This window comes from Heterodontus francisci, unplaced genomic scaffold (genome assembly GCF_036365525.1).
Source record: "Heterodontus francisci isolate sHetFra1 unplaced genomic scaffold, sHetFra1.hap1 HAP1_SCAFFOLD_75, whole genome shotgun sequence".
Classification (NCBI taxonomy): domain Eukaryota; kingdom Metazoa; phylum Chordata; class Chondrichthyes; order Heterodontiformes; family Heterodontidae; genus Heterodontus; species Heterodontus francisci.
Window position 1 is genome coordinate 3029985 of NW_027141820.1, and position 15631 is coordinate 3045615.

Consider the following 15631-nt stretch of genomic DNA (forward strand, 5'->3'; position numbering starts at 1 on the left):
ACACGGTCACACTTTCCTTCAGTGAGATTAGGGTCGAGCTTTTTTTCCAGGTCGAATGCAACTGTGAACAAATTTGTATCAAAGAAGTTGCCTTTGAAATATCAGCACTGAATTTCTGTCCGAGGAGGAAGAGCCATTCCAAACTCACATCCTTCACAAAGGCTGTTTTCTCCTGTGAATGAAATTCATCATGTAATTTGAATTCTGAGTTCAAGTTCACAAGACACAGACATAAATGTTGATACAGAAACTTCTCAAGCATATTGCAAATATGAAATAAGGCTCCGCTGGGAATCGAACCCAGGATCTCCTGTTTACAAGACAGGTACTTTAACCAACTAAGCTACAGAGCCAGATCGCAAGTGCTGTTGCAATTGAAATCTGAGGTGGTTACTATTTATTCTCATCCCACTTCTCCACAGGTCACAACAAAAATTTTAACTTTTCCCACTTACTGATACAGTCAATCATATGCTCTATTTTTCCCAGAATAGGAGACACTTAATGAACAACAAAATTATCAGTTTCTTATAGAACAAGTTTTAACTAATCATGAAGTAAAGCATAAACACACAGGTGGAAATTTTAAATGTTATTTTTTTACCTTAACCAACATTTAAAGTCCCTTTCTTACCTCAGCTGATCACACGCACACACACATACTGAAAAAAAAGGGATTTTTCTATACAATTCAGGGCTCTGTTAAAGACAAAAAAAAAACACTTGGACTGATTACTTGCTCATTTCTGAAGAAAACAGCAGATGAGATATGTTGTTCCAAAATTGACATGCAGTCTAATTTCCGAGTACATGTACACAGGTCACTCGGTTCTTTTAGAAGAGTTTATTTAGAGGCGGGGTTGAGAATTAATTTTAGCAGGCTTTCTTCAAAGACAGAATATGAGACGAATTGACACAGTGAACTTCTCAGAGTCTTTTCAAGATTTGCTGCAAAACAAGGTGGGTTGCGGTCTTCTCTCATTCCTTGACACTTCTTCTGGCTAACTTTATCAGCTGCTCACTCCAGAAGGTAAAACACAATGACTGCTCCAAACAAAAGCTTGTGATTTTTCTGCCCTCTTTGGTGCGCGCTGCTGCTGCCGGGCTTGTCCAATCAAGAGGCACGACTGACTTCTCTGTCCACATTTCCCCGTTACCAGGGCTTCTGTTCTACATTTAGCTTGAGTTGTGACAACTTGTCAACATAGTTGTCAAATTAATACTTTCAGTGCCCTCTTGAAAAATAACTGGTCTTACATTTATTCAGTTTGATTATAATTTCCTCAACAAAATAAAATTCACAAAAAAAAAATTCAAAGTCCCTTTCATAACATCATGTACTTTCCCTGAGCGACAGGTTATTGCAAGTCTCTCTGGCTGTGTTTTTTTCTGTTGATTTTGCACTCAGGTTCTTTCTGAATCCATGTGTTTGCAGTTCTTTGTGCGTGAGAGACATGGAGATATGCTGAAAGATTTCCCAACAAATTATTCATATCTCCGTCTTTCTCCGAACTTTGTACAAACACATTAATGTGGGAATCACACACACCAGGCCGTCAAACCTCTCCGCTAAACATTGAAAGGTGACAGTGTTTATTGTGACGGGGTTCCATTTATTCAGACACATCTGGTATAAAGGTAATAGTGATCAAGATGTGATTCACACATGTAATGTATTTGTATATTATGTTCATGAGGTAATGATGTAAATAAACAATTCCTTGCACTTCCCACACTTGGTGTACATTTTCTCTGCTGATGCCCCCTGAATATATCAGAGAAAATGGTGATGAGGATGAGATAAAAGTCCGAAAATATTGGCAGCAAACAGCAGCAGGGACGGCAGTGAACAAGATCAGCCAGCTCCTGGTGAGCTACCTGCTCGGATGATGGAGATTTTGGGTGGATTGTGTGAAGCCTGGGCCACAGACTGTCTCCTCAGTGGAATGAGATGCCGCAGGGTCTCAGTGTGCATCCGATTCAAAGTGATATTTTGGGAAAATATGGCTACACCCATGGGATACATGGCTCGGAACAGATGAGAGGGCTCGAGAACCATTCAGTTCATATATTGAAAGAATTGAAATGTTTTTCAGAGCTAATAACATATTGGAATGTGAAGATGAAAATATAGAGGTCAAGACTCTGAATAAAGCAATTCTTGAGGGCAAGAAAGCAATTTTGCTAATGGAAATTAGCCTGGAAGTGTATGACCAGCTGACAAAGATTCCTGCTCCCATCAAGGCAAAAGATGTGCCATTCAAAACAATCATCACCAAGTTAGAGGAACATTTCAACCCTAAGCCACTAGAGATCACGGCAAGCTAGAAATTTGGAACCAGAAAGCAGAAAAGTAGTGAATCAGTTGGTGAGTACATTGTGACACTGAAGAATTTATCACTGCATTGCAGCTTTGGCACATTCTTAGACGGTACATTATGAGACAGATTTGTGCTTATATTGGTGAATGAGAAAAGATACGAAACACACAAAATCCGACATTTGAGCTAGCGTGTCAGATTGCTCTTTCCATGGAGATAGCATCAAAGAATGCTCGGGAATTTCATCCTGTGCCAGTGATAGTAACACACTTCAGGGGAGCTTAAAAAAAACTGGAAAGTGGGCTTTCAAATGGCAGATAAAATTTACACAGAGAATTGTGAAGTGATACAATTTGGGAGGAAGAATAAGGAGAGGCCATATAAATGAAATGTTACAATTCTAAAGTGGGTGCAGGAACAAAGAGACAATGTGCACCAATCTTAGAAGGTTTGAAAAGGCTGCTAAGAGAAAACAGGACACTTGGCTTTCTTAATAGAGACATAGAGTAAAAGCAAATAAGTTATGATAAACCTTTATAAAATACTGGGTCTGAATGGCCTACTCCTGTACCTCCACAGAAAGCTTCCATTCCAGGTTTACACACACTCGTCAGGATCACTCTCCACAGATCCCACCACTCCATGCAAGGATATCTCCCTCACGATCAGATCACAGGTCCTTAGTCCTACCACATCCAGTCATGAATGATGGTGGACAAATGAGATGAGGAGGCTCCAAAAACATCCCCATCCTCAATGATGCTGGAGCCAAAGCTGAAGCATTTCTAACAATCTTCTGTCAGAAATTGCTCAGTGGATAATTCATCTCGGCCTCCTGAGGTCCCCAGCATCACAGTTTCCAGTCTTCAGCCAATTCGATTCACTCCACATGATAGCAAGAAACAGATGAAGGCACTCGATACAGCAAAAACTATGGGCCCTAACAACATTCCGGCTCTAGTACTGAAGACTTGTGCTCCAGAACTAGCTGCACTCTCAGCCAAGCTGTTCCAGTAGAGCTACAACACAGGCATCTACTGGACAATGTGGAAAATTGACCATGTGTGCCCTCTCCATAAAAAAAATCAGGACAAATGCAATCTGACCAATTGCCGCCCCATCAGTCTACTATCAATCATCAGCAAAGTGATGGAAGATGTCATCAACAGTGCGATCAAGCACCGCACACTTAGCAATAATCTGCTCATCGATGCGCAGTTTAGGTTCTGCCACGGTCTCTCGGCTCCAAGCAAATACTAGCAGGTAGAGTATAATGTGGGAAAATGTGAGGTTATCCACTTTGGTGGGAAGAATGGAAAAGCAAAATATTACTTAAATTGCAAAAGACGACAGAATGCTACGGTGCAGAAGGATCTGGGTGTCCTTGTACATGAATCACTAAAAGTTGGCATGCAGGTAGAGCAAATAATTAGGAAGGCAAATGGAATGTTACCTTTTATTTCAAGGGAATGGAGGACAAAAGTAGAGAAGTCTTGCTGCAAATGTACAGGGGTGTTGGTGAAAACACACCTAGACTACCGTGTACAGTTTTGGTTTCCTTATTTAAGGAGGGATATCCTTGCAGTGGAGGCAGTTCAGAGAAGGTTCACTGGATTGATTCCTGTGATGAAGGGGTTGTCTGATGAGGAGAGTTGAGCAGGCTGGACCTGTACTCATTGGAACTGAGAAAAAATGATAGGTGATCGTATTGAGACATATAATATTCTGAGGGGGCTTGACGGGGTAGATGCTGAGAGGATGTTTCCCCTCATGGTGGAATCTAGAACTCAGGGACACGGTTTCAGAATTAGGGGTTTTCCATTTAAGAAGGAAATGAGGCCGAATTTCTTCTCTCAGAGATTCATTAATCTTTGGAATTCTCCAGCGCAGAGAGCAATAGAGGCTGGATCATTGAATGTCTTCACGACTGAGTTCGACAGACTTTTATCTGCCAGGAAGTCAAGGGTTATGGGGAGCAGGAAGAAAGTGGGAGTGAGGCCATGATCAGGTCAGCCATGATCCTATTGAATGGCGGAGCAGGCTCGAGGGGCAAAATGGCCTAATCCTGCTGCTATTTCTTCTGTTCTTCTGTTCTTATAACCTCATTGCAGATTGGTTCAAACAGAGACGAATGAGTGGCATTCCAGAGGAGTGGTGAGAGTGATTGCCCTTGAGTGAGTGTGGCATCAAGGATCCCTAGCAAAATTGTAGTCAATTGGAATCGGGGGAAAACTCTCCACTTGGTGGAGTCGTACCTCGCACAAAGCAAGATGGTTGTGGTTAGTGGAGGCCAATCATCTCAGCCCAGGACATTGCCTCAGGAGTTTCTCAGGGTAGTGTCCTAGGTCCAGACATCCTCAGCTGTTTCATTGTTGACTCAGAAGAGTCAGAAGCGGGAATGTTCCCTGCTGATTCACAATTCCTCAGATACTGAAGCAGTCTGTGCCCACAAGCAGCAAGACCTATACAACATTCTCAGCTGATAAGTGACAAGCAACCTTCTGGCCACACAAGTGCTAAGCAGTGAACATCTCTAATGAGAGAAAATCAAACCATCCACCTTTTGATATTCAGCAGCATTACCATCGCTGAATCCCTCACCATAAACATCTTGGGGGTTACCATTGACCAGAAACTAAACTGGACCAGTCACATCTATGCTGCGGCCAGAAGCGTAGGTCAGAGATTGGGAATTCTGCAGCAAGTATCTCACCTCCTGATACACCAAAACCTGTCCACTATCCACAAGGCACAAGTCAGGAGTGTGATGGAATACACCTCACTCAACAACACTCAAGAAGCTCAACACCATCCAGGACAAAGCATCCCACTTGATCAGAACCTAACCCACCACCTTAAACATTCACTTCCTCCACCACCAGTACACAGTGGCTGCAGTGTGTACCATCTCCATATGAACTGCAGTAACTTGCCAAGTATCCTTCAACAGCACCTTCCAAGCCCGTGACCACTACCACCTCGAAGGACAAGGGCAGCAGATGCATGGGAACTCACTACCTGCAGTTTCCCCTCCAAGTCACTCACCATCCTGACATGGAACTATATCGCCATTTCTTCGCTATTGTTGGGTCACAATCCTGGAACTCCCTCCCCAATAGCACTGTGGGTGTTCCTACACCATATGGACTGCAGTGGTTCAAGAAGGCAGCTCACCACTACATTCTCAAGGGCAATTAGGGATGGGTAATAAATGCTAGACTTATCAGCGATACTCGCGCCCAAGAATGAATAAAAACCAAATCACTCTCCAAAGATTCCCCACAATTCAGGCTGGGACATTTACTTCAGGAGCACAGAGCTTTATATAACTACAACATGAGTTCCAATCTTCAGATTCCATTAGCCTTTCACATTATTTTCTACCAGTCCACTAGCTTTTAGTGATTCAGCACTCGGGTCTCTGCTTCTCCAGTTTCTAACATCTCACCACTTATAACAAACACTCTGATCTATCTTTCGTAGGGACTAGATGACCCCTCATTTTAAACTCCATCTGCCAAAGCATTGCTCACTCACTTAATCTATCAAGAAGATTTGAAAATAAATTTCTTGCCAAAGGATAATGTTCTGCTTCTGCTCCCTCGCCGTTTGCTTTTCCCGTTAGTCTTTCATTTGGTGTAAATCCAGAGAAAGTAAAGATGGAAGGAAGGGAGGGAGGGAAAAATCTTCCTCCTTTTCGTGATCCCAATTTGATCTTCATTCCAGTCCAATTTGGGTGAAGAATTCCAATTGTCTGTCTCAATTTTAATAAAGTATAAACAATTCTGGAATCACCTTCCAGATATTGACAAGAACAGGTTTCCAGGCCGACTGAACACAAAATTTCCCCCCCTGGAAACAACAATGCACGAGACAGTTCATAAACTAACAACAAGGATGGGATTTGAACCCACGTGCGTGAAGCACAATGGATTAACAATCCATCATGTTAACCTCTCAGCCACCTTGTCAACTGTTTGGGCGTAATGGTCACCTTCAGCTCAGATCCTGACTGTGCAGCCAGATGTGCAATGATGGAAATGTAGCTTCTGTAAGTAAATGAAATTTCCATCACATCAGGTCATGGCCTGTTGGGAATGGAGCGGTGTGAAACATTCCAGACCATGTCCAACACGTTTCTACTCAGTGTGAAAACTCACCACGGAAAGACTGGAACATACAAACATTTGATCACACCATGATTAACATCATTCAGACATCTGAACCATTAGGTCACTGACGAAGTCATGATGACTTCTAATTTCTCATGAAATGACAACTGAACTGACTGGAAGAATTGCTTTAACTCCACATGATCAGAGAGACACAGCCTCTGCCGACTTGTCAGGTGGCGTAAACAGATATTACTGCTTCTGATCTTCACCAGAACAGAGAGTGAGATGTAACATTGATCATCAAACAGACTATGAGAGAATACAACAGAATAAAACACATGGAGAGACACTGTGGAATAACAAATAGATTTGACTGGAATGTTGAATTTTAATTGGAATGGATAAAACACCAGAAACAACTGATTAAATTGGGATTCTCATCATTATATTGATCTGGGACAGAAAAGAGAAACTGATAGAAAGAAGGGAAGAAGGAAGAAAAGAAAGGATGGAACTGTTTACTTTTTTCAGTTTTTTCACTTGCCCATCAAAGCTGGATAAAAAAGTTGCAAATAACAGAGAATTTCACCAAAAAGGGAGATTAAATGCTGCCGAAACCTTGGATTGAAGGATGCCCCAACAGATCACCTGTTTAACTGTCTCCTCACTGGGGGATTTCAATCAGTGAGCAATATTATTCACTACCTTTTTTGGGAAATGAACCCAGAACTGTCACTTGGAATTAATATCTGTGTTCCAACTCCTGAATAATAAAATTGTGAGTTTCTCAATATTTTCTGGACACATTTCCTGCTGAAAGAACTAAGAACTCTTTTCTAATTTACACAATACTATATACACACTCATCAAGCCTCCTAAGCTGGCATCCTTGGTGCTGCTCTCTCTTCTCCCAAACCTCATCTCATGTGACTGTTACGTCATCACTCTGACAGTGGGAGAGGTTGATCCCACTGTCTTCAGCATTAACCCTTTACATTCTTATGCTACACTGTCTGTCCAAAAAATGGTTAGAGAACTTCCTTCATTTATCGAAACACCAACAGCTGCCAGTTGTAAATCAACTCAAACCCATCAGAGAGAGAGAGAGAGAGAGAGAGACTGTCAGAGAACTTCCTGCATCCAGTCGTGACCCTGTCACACTCAGCAGCTGCTCACCCAGACCCCACTCTCATCAACACTGAATACTGTTACCGAGACCCTTCAAATAATGTTTATAAAAGGCGGAAACATTCAAAGTTCATCGCAGCTGGACTGAATAGAACAAAGTTTAATATCTTTTCACCGTCACTCGGTGACCACATGAGAGACAGTCCTTAAATCAGTCGTATAAATTATCAGCTGTAAGAATGTTTGTCATTGGGTTGAATAATTTCTGTGTGAGAAATATTCCAGCATCATAAACCAGGGGAATGTGCTGACTGAGTTGTGTCTTCATCTCTTCTGGTCAGTCGGACAGTTCACCCTTCATTCTGCTCTGATTCGCTTTCCCCAAGCGGATCTTCAGATTCTCAAATAGTCATAGAGTCGGACAGCATAGAAACAGGTCCTTCGGCCCACCGCATCCATGTCGACCATAATGCCTATCTATACTAATCCCACCTGCCTGCATTAATTTCATATCCCTCTATGCCTTGCTCATTCAAGTACCTGTCCAGATGCCTCTTAATTGTCACTACTGTTCCTGCCTCCACCACCTCCTCAGGCAGCTCATTCCAGATACCCACGATTCTTTATGTGAAAAATTTACCCCTTTGATCCCCTTTAAACCACCTCCCTCTCACCTTAAATCTATGACCTCTAATTTTAGTCACCCCTCCTATGGGAAACAGACTCTGGCTATCTATGCTATGTATGCCTCTCATAATTTTATATACCTCTATCATGTCTCCTCTCAGCCTCCTTCGCTCCAGGGAAAACAGACCCAGCCTGTCCAATCTCTCTTGATAACTCAAGCCCTCCAAACCAGGCAACATCCTTGTGATTCTTTTCTGCACCCTTTCTAGCTTAATCACATATTTCCTGTAATGCGGCAACCAGAACTGCACACAGTACTCCAAATATGGCCTAACCAACGTTATGTATAACTGTAACATGACGTCCTAACTCTTGTACTCAATGCCTCGGCTAATGAAGGCAAGCATGCCATACGCCCTCTTCACCACCCTGTCTACCTGTGTTGCCACTTTCAGGGAACTATGTACTTGCACACCAAGGTCTCTCTGCTCAACAACACTCCCCAGAGCCCTGCCATTCACTGTATATGTCCTGCCCTGGATTAACTTCACAAAATGCATCACTTCACACTTGTCTGCATTAAATTCCATTTGCCAAGCCCTTGTCCACTTTCCCAGTACATCTATATCCTGTTGTAACCTTAGACAACCTTCTTCACTGTCCACTATACCACCAATTTCGGTGTCTTCTGCAAACTTACTAATCATGCCCCTTACAATCACATCCAAGTCATTAATATATATGAAAAACAACAGGGGGTCCAGCACCGATCCCTGCGGCACACCACTGGTCACCGGCCTCCAATCTGAAAAACAACCGTCCACTACCACCCTCTGCCTCCTATCACCAAGCCAATTTTGCATCCAATTTGCTAGCTCATCCTGGATCCCATTTGTTCGAACCTTCTGGACCAGCCTACCAAGTGGGACCTTGTCAAAGGCCTTGCTAAAGTCCATGTAGACAACATCCATCGCCCTGCCCTAGTCAATCCTCTTGGTCACTTCCTTGAAAAACTCAATCAAATTCGTGAGACATGATTTCCCACGCACAAAGCCATGCTGACTATCGCTAATCAGACCATGCCTTTCCAGAAGCATATAAATTCTGTCTCTCAGAATGCCTTCCAATAACCTTCCCACCACTGATGTAAGACTCACCGGCCTGTAGTTTCCTAGCTTATCCCTTCTGCCCTTCTTAATAAAGGCACAACATTAGCTATCCTCCTGTCTCCCGGTACCTCACCCGCGGCTAACGATGACACAAAAATCTCTGCCAGGGCCCCAGCAATCTTCTCCCTTGCTTCCCATAGCATCCCAGGATGCACCTGGTCAGGCCCTGGGGATTTATATCCACCTTAATGCACTTCAAAACCTCCAACACCTCCTCCTTTGTAATGTTGATATGCTCCAGGATATCAGTGTTCCTTCCCTTGAACTCACTAGCTTCCATGACCTTCTCCACGGTAAATACGGATGAGAAATATTCATTTAAGACCTCGCCCATTTCCTGTGGCACCACACATAGATTGCCACACTGATCCTTAAGGGGACCTACTCTCTCCCTAGCTACCCTTTTACTCTTAAAATACTTATAGAATCTTTTAGGATTCTCCTGTATCTGATGTGCCAGGGAAATCCCATGGCCCCTTTTCGCCCTCCTAATTTCCTTCTTAAGTGTACTCCTACATCCCCTATACTCCTCGAGTGAGTCGCTCGATCCCAGCTGCCTGTACCTGACATATGCCTCCTTCTTTGTCCTGACCAGACCTCAATATCACTCGTCAACCAAGGTTCCCTAAACTTGTCAGCTTGCCCTTCCATCTAACAGGAACATGCCTGCCCTAAACTCTTCCTATCTCATTTTTAAAAGCCTCCCACTTACCTGCAAGCAGCCTCTCCCATTCAACTTTTGAGAGTTCCTGTCTGATGCCATCGAAATTAGCCTTCCCCCAATTTAGGACTTCAACCTGAGGACCAGTCCTATCCTTTTCCAGAACTATCTTGAAGCTAACAGAGTTATGGTCACTGGTCCCAAAGTGCTCCCCCACTGACACATCAACCACCTGCCCAGCCTCATTTCCTAAGGGGAGGTCGAGTGTAGCCTCTTCTCTGGTAGGGCCATCCATATACTGCTTCAGAAAACTATCCTGGACACATTTAACAAATTCTTCCCCATCTGATCCCTTAGCACGAAGGCAGCCCAGTCAATATTAGGGAAGTTAAAATCACCCACTATTACAACCCTATAATTCCTACACCTATCTGTGATTTCCCTACGTATATGCTCCTCCACTTCCCTCTGACTATTGGGTGGCCTATCGTATAATCCCATCAAAGTGATCACCCTTTTCTTATTTCTAACTTCTACCCACAGGTCCTCGCTGGACATTCCCCCCCGGATATCCTCTCTAAGTACTGCCGTGATGTCCTCCCTAATCAATAGTGCAACTCTCCCTCCTCTCTTACCTCCACCTCTGTCACGCCGAAAGCTTCGGTACCCCGGAACATTGAGCTACCACTCCTGTCCATCCCTCAACCACGTTTCCGTAATAGCTACAATATCACAATCCCATGTACCGATCCATGCTCTGAGTTCATCTGCCTTACCTGTCAGGCTTCATTCATTAAAGTAAATGCAGTTTAGCCTACCAGACCTTCCACGCTCCCTGTCCTGCCCCTGCCCAGCCTGCCTACTGGACTTGCTTGCTTTAACCTCTACATTTGCCTCAACCATCTCATCTGAGAGATTACTACTTTAGATCCCACCCCCTGCAAGACTAGTTTAAACCCTCCTGAGTAGTACTATCAAACCTCCCTGCAAGGATATTGGTCCCCCTCCAGTTCAGATGCAACCCATCCTTCTTGTACAGGTCACCTCTGCACCAGAAGAGATCCCAATGATCGAAGTAGCTGAAGCCCTCACGCCTTCGCCAGTCTTCAGCAACGCATTCATTTGCCTTATCCTCCTATTCCTACCCTCACTATCACGTGGAATAATCCTGAGATTACAACCCTAGAGGTCCTGCTTTTTAACCTTCTGCCTAACTCCCTATATTCACTTTGCAGGACCTCATCTCTCTTCCTGCCTATGTCGTTAGTACCAATATGGACCACGATCTCTGGCTGCTCACCTTCCCCTTTCAGAATGTCCTGCAGCCGCTCCGAGACATCCTTGACCTTCGCACCAGGGTGGCAACATACCATCCTGGAGTCTCGTTTGTGACCACAGAAACGCCAAACTGCACCCATTACTATAGAATCCCGATCAGTATAGCTCTTGCAACATTTTTCCTCCCCTGCTGTGCAGCAGAGCCCTCCGTGGTGCCACAAACTTGGCTGTTGCTGCTTTCCCCTGGGAGGTCATCCCCCCGCAACAGTATCCAAAGCGGTATATCTGTTTGAGAGGTGGATGGCCACAGGGGACTCCTGCACTACCTGCTACTCCGTCTGGTGGTCACCCATCTCTTTTCTGCCTGTGCAGCCATTACCTGCATTGTGACCACCTCACTAAACATGCTATCCACAACGTCCTCAGCATCGCGGATGCTCCACAGTGAATCCACCTGCAGCTCCAGTTCCGTAATGCGGGTAGTCACTAGCTGCAGCTGGATACACTTCCTGCAGACATGGTCACCAGGGACACCGGAAGCGTCCCTGATTTCCCTCAAAGCGCAGGAGGAGCATATCATGGGGCTGAGCTCTCCTGTCATGACTTACCCTTTGGTTAATTAGTTACTACCTTCATTAAAAAATACTAATTATACTAGGGTAATTGTTCTACCCACTTCAATCTAAAGGCCTTAAAAAAAAACACTTTAGTAGTACTCACCTTATCACCAGAGGATTTTTTTTCCAACAAAAAAAAACAACTTTCCCCTTATTTTTTAAGATATTCAAACAGCTGCTACTTACCAAGCAATCGGCTTGCAGCTCTCCTCTGATGTCACTGTTTGCCTTTTTTGTTCAATATTCCGGCGCATTGGAAGAGGTTCGACTGCTCTCCGCTCCCGGAAGGAAAGAGACTGGGCCTCGATCCTCGGGGTCGATTTACAGGCTCCGCTCCCGGTGTTCCCCCCACAGGTCCGCTCTGCTCCTCACCTCTCCACTCTTGGAAGGTAAGAGCAAATCTGGACACTGGGTTTTCTTATTTAGTTCCTTTCGATTTTTCTTGCTCCTGAATGATAATATATTCCAACCTTGGATCAACCTTGCCCTGTCTCCCAGTCTCGGTTAAAAGTGACACATAACGGCACCAACACTCTGAAACATACAACATGGTCACACTCTGCTTCAGTGAGATTAATGCTGAAGCAATTTCCATGTCGAATGCGATTGTGAACAAATTTCTTTCGAGGAAATTGTGGGTGATTGAGTATTTGCACTGAATTTCTGTGCAAGAAGCGACAGTTTCAAACAGCCATTCCCAAATCACTTCCTTCACAAAGACAAAAACTGTGCTGTCTTAACGTGTGACTCAACTTCACAAACAAATCTGAACTCGAAGTTCAGGAGAAGACAGAGAAGTGAATAATTGACAGTGTAATCTTTGAATCATAATTTTCTGTTTCTTCGCTGAAGTGAGGCTCAACCCGAAGACATGCGAGATTACGGAAATCTACAAATTTGGAATGAGAAAGCATAAAGTAGTGAAACAGTTGGTGAGTACATTGTGGCACTTAAGAATTTATCACTACAGGGCAACTTTGACACATTCTTAGACCGTACATTATGAGACAGATTTGTGCTATCTTGGCGGATGAGAAAAGATACTTAACGCACAAAATCCCACATTTGAGCGAGCGTGTAAGATTGCTCTTTACATGGAGATAGCATCAAAGAATGCTCGTGAATTGCGTCCTATGCCAGTGACAGTAACACACTTCAGAGGAACTTAAACACACTGGTAAAATGGGCTTTCACATAACAGATAAAATTTTATACAGAGAAGTGTGAAGTGATACAGTTTGGGAGGAAGAATGAGACAATGTACACCAATCTTTTTTGATCAAGGTTTGAAAAGGTTGCTCAGAGCAAACAGGACACTTGGCTTTATTAATAGAGGCAAAGAGTAAAAGCAAATAAGTTATGCTGAACCTTTATAAAGCACTGGGGCTGAATGGCCGACTCCTGCACCTCCACAGAAAGCTTCCACTCCAGTCTCAGACACCCTTGTCAGGATCACTTTCCATACATCCCGCCACTCCACGCACGGAGATCTCCCTCAGGATCAGATCACAGCTCCACAGTCCTGCCACATCCAGTCGTGAATGGTGGTGGATAATTAAATAACTAACAAGATGAGGAGGCTCCAAAAACATTCACATCCTCAATGATGGTGGTGCTGAGCACGTCAGTGCAAAAGATGAAGCAGAACCATTTGCAACCATCTTCAGTCAGAAATATTAAGTGGATTTGATCTGTGCTAATTTCAGCTCCTCATGCTCGCTGGTGCCTTGGTTCTCTGGTGCTAATTTCAGAGTAAATCATGCAGCTTGACAATTGGAGCCAAAGAAAAAGACACAGGAGAGGTTGAAAGTGCCAAAACCTGGGATTGAACCAAGAACTGTTTAACTGTTAGTACAGCACGAACTCAACAAAGCTATTTCAACAACACACTAAAGCCACCATTCTGTCACTGCTTTGGAAGACAATATATACATTAAAGTGTTTGTAAAAAGTTACAGAACACAACATGTGAGTAATATTCCCCATTGTTATCTCAGTACTGATGGATTGTGAAGTGGGAGACAGCCAGAAGTCCCACTGAGCAGCACTGACCCTGAGCTGTGAGTGAAATGAGATAAAGTTCAATCTTTAGCAGAGAGATTCTGGAGAGAGGTAAGAGTCCTGAATCAAGGAAAGACTTTCTTACATAATAAAAGCCAAATACTGCAGATGCTGGAAATCTGAAATAAAAACAAAAAGTGCTCGAAATATTCAGTAGGTCTGGCAGCATCTGTGGAGAGAGAAAGAGAGAAAACATTTCAGGTCTGTGACCTTTCATCAGAACAGACAAAGGTCAAAAAAGAATTAGGTTTTAAACAAGTGAAGGGGAGGGGTGTGTGCGAGAGAACAAAGGGGAAGGTGTTTGATAGGGCAGAGGGCAGGAGAGATTAAATAACAAAGCTGTCCTGGGACAAAGGCAAAGAGTGTGTTAATGCTTGTGGTTGCCTGACACCAGTCATGCTCTGAAGTTATTGAACTCAATGTTCAGTCCACAAGGCTGTAGAGTGCTGAATCGAAAGCCAGGTGCTGCTCCTCGAGCTTGCGTTGATGATCACTGGAACACTGGAACAGGCCAAAGACAGAAATGTTGACATGAGAACAGGGGGGAGTGTTGAAATGGCAAGCAACCAGAAGCTCAGGGTCATGCTTTCGCACTGAGCAGAAGTGTTCCACCTAATCTGCGTTTGGTCTCCCCAGTTTAGAGGAGACCGCATTGTGAGCAGTGAATACAGTATGCATAATTGAAAGAAGTACAAGTAAATCGCTGCTTCACCTGAAAAGAGTGCATCGGGCTTTGGATAATGAGCAGAGAGGAGGGAAAAGGGCAGGTATTATATCTCCTGCGATTGCATGGGAAGGTGCCTTGGGAAGGGGACGAGGTGTTGGGGTAATGGAGGAGTGGACCAGGGTGTTGTGGAGGGAACAATCCCAGCAGAATGCTGACAGGGGAGGGGAGGATGCGTTTGGTGGTGGCATCACGCTGGAGGTGGCGGAAATGGTGGAGGATGATCCTTTGGATGTGGAGGCAGGTGGGGTGGAAAGTGAGGACAAGGGGAACCCTGTCGCAGTTCTGGGAGGGAGGGGAAGGCGGAGGGCAGAGGTTGAGGGTCCTGTCAACTACACTGGGAGGGGGCCGGGGCGGGGGTGGGGGGGGGGGTGGTAGATGAAATCTGATGAAGTTGTTGAATTTAATTTCAAACACTCCTTGAACTCTCTGCCGATGAAGTCTGAAAAAGGGAAGAACAACCACACAACAAGGGTCTCAAATCCAAGACCCTGAGATTAAAAGTCTCATGCTCTACCAACTGAGCTAACAAGACCTGATACAGTACTTCTACTCTGTCTGTTATTGGACGGATGCAGCTGTTGGCTCCACCCCAAGGGCGGGAGTTTGTTCCACCAACCATGAAGCAGCTTCCCATCAATTCCCCAGATTATCAGTAAATCCACTTCCAGAAGCCTCAAAGTGTGATATATTCCTCTCACTCATCAATAATAAAACTGAAATCTTTTTACCTTCCAAATGCTGCCATCTATTTTGTCAGTATTTATTTCTCTCTCCTTTTTATTTAGTTCATGCATTCCTTAGGAATTTGTTTTCCAATTATTTCTGAGGGAAGAAATGAACAGATCTGGCAGCTCAAAACTGGGCATCCATGAGGCACTGTGGGCCATCAGCAGCAGCAGAATTGTATTTAAACACAATATGTTACCT

General features: G+C 44.0%; 1 non-coding gene across 1 annotated transcript; it reads right to left on the reverse strand.

Annotated features, from left to right (window-relative positions):
* Positions 1 to 279: 279 nt before the first annotated feature.
* trnat-ugu (transfer RNA threonine (anticodon UGU)) lies at positions 280 to 353 on the reverse strand. Its single transcript has one exon. It is a non-coding gene; the product is annotated as a tRNA-Thr (tRNA).
* Positions 354 to 15631: the final 15278 nt, after the last annotated feature.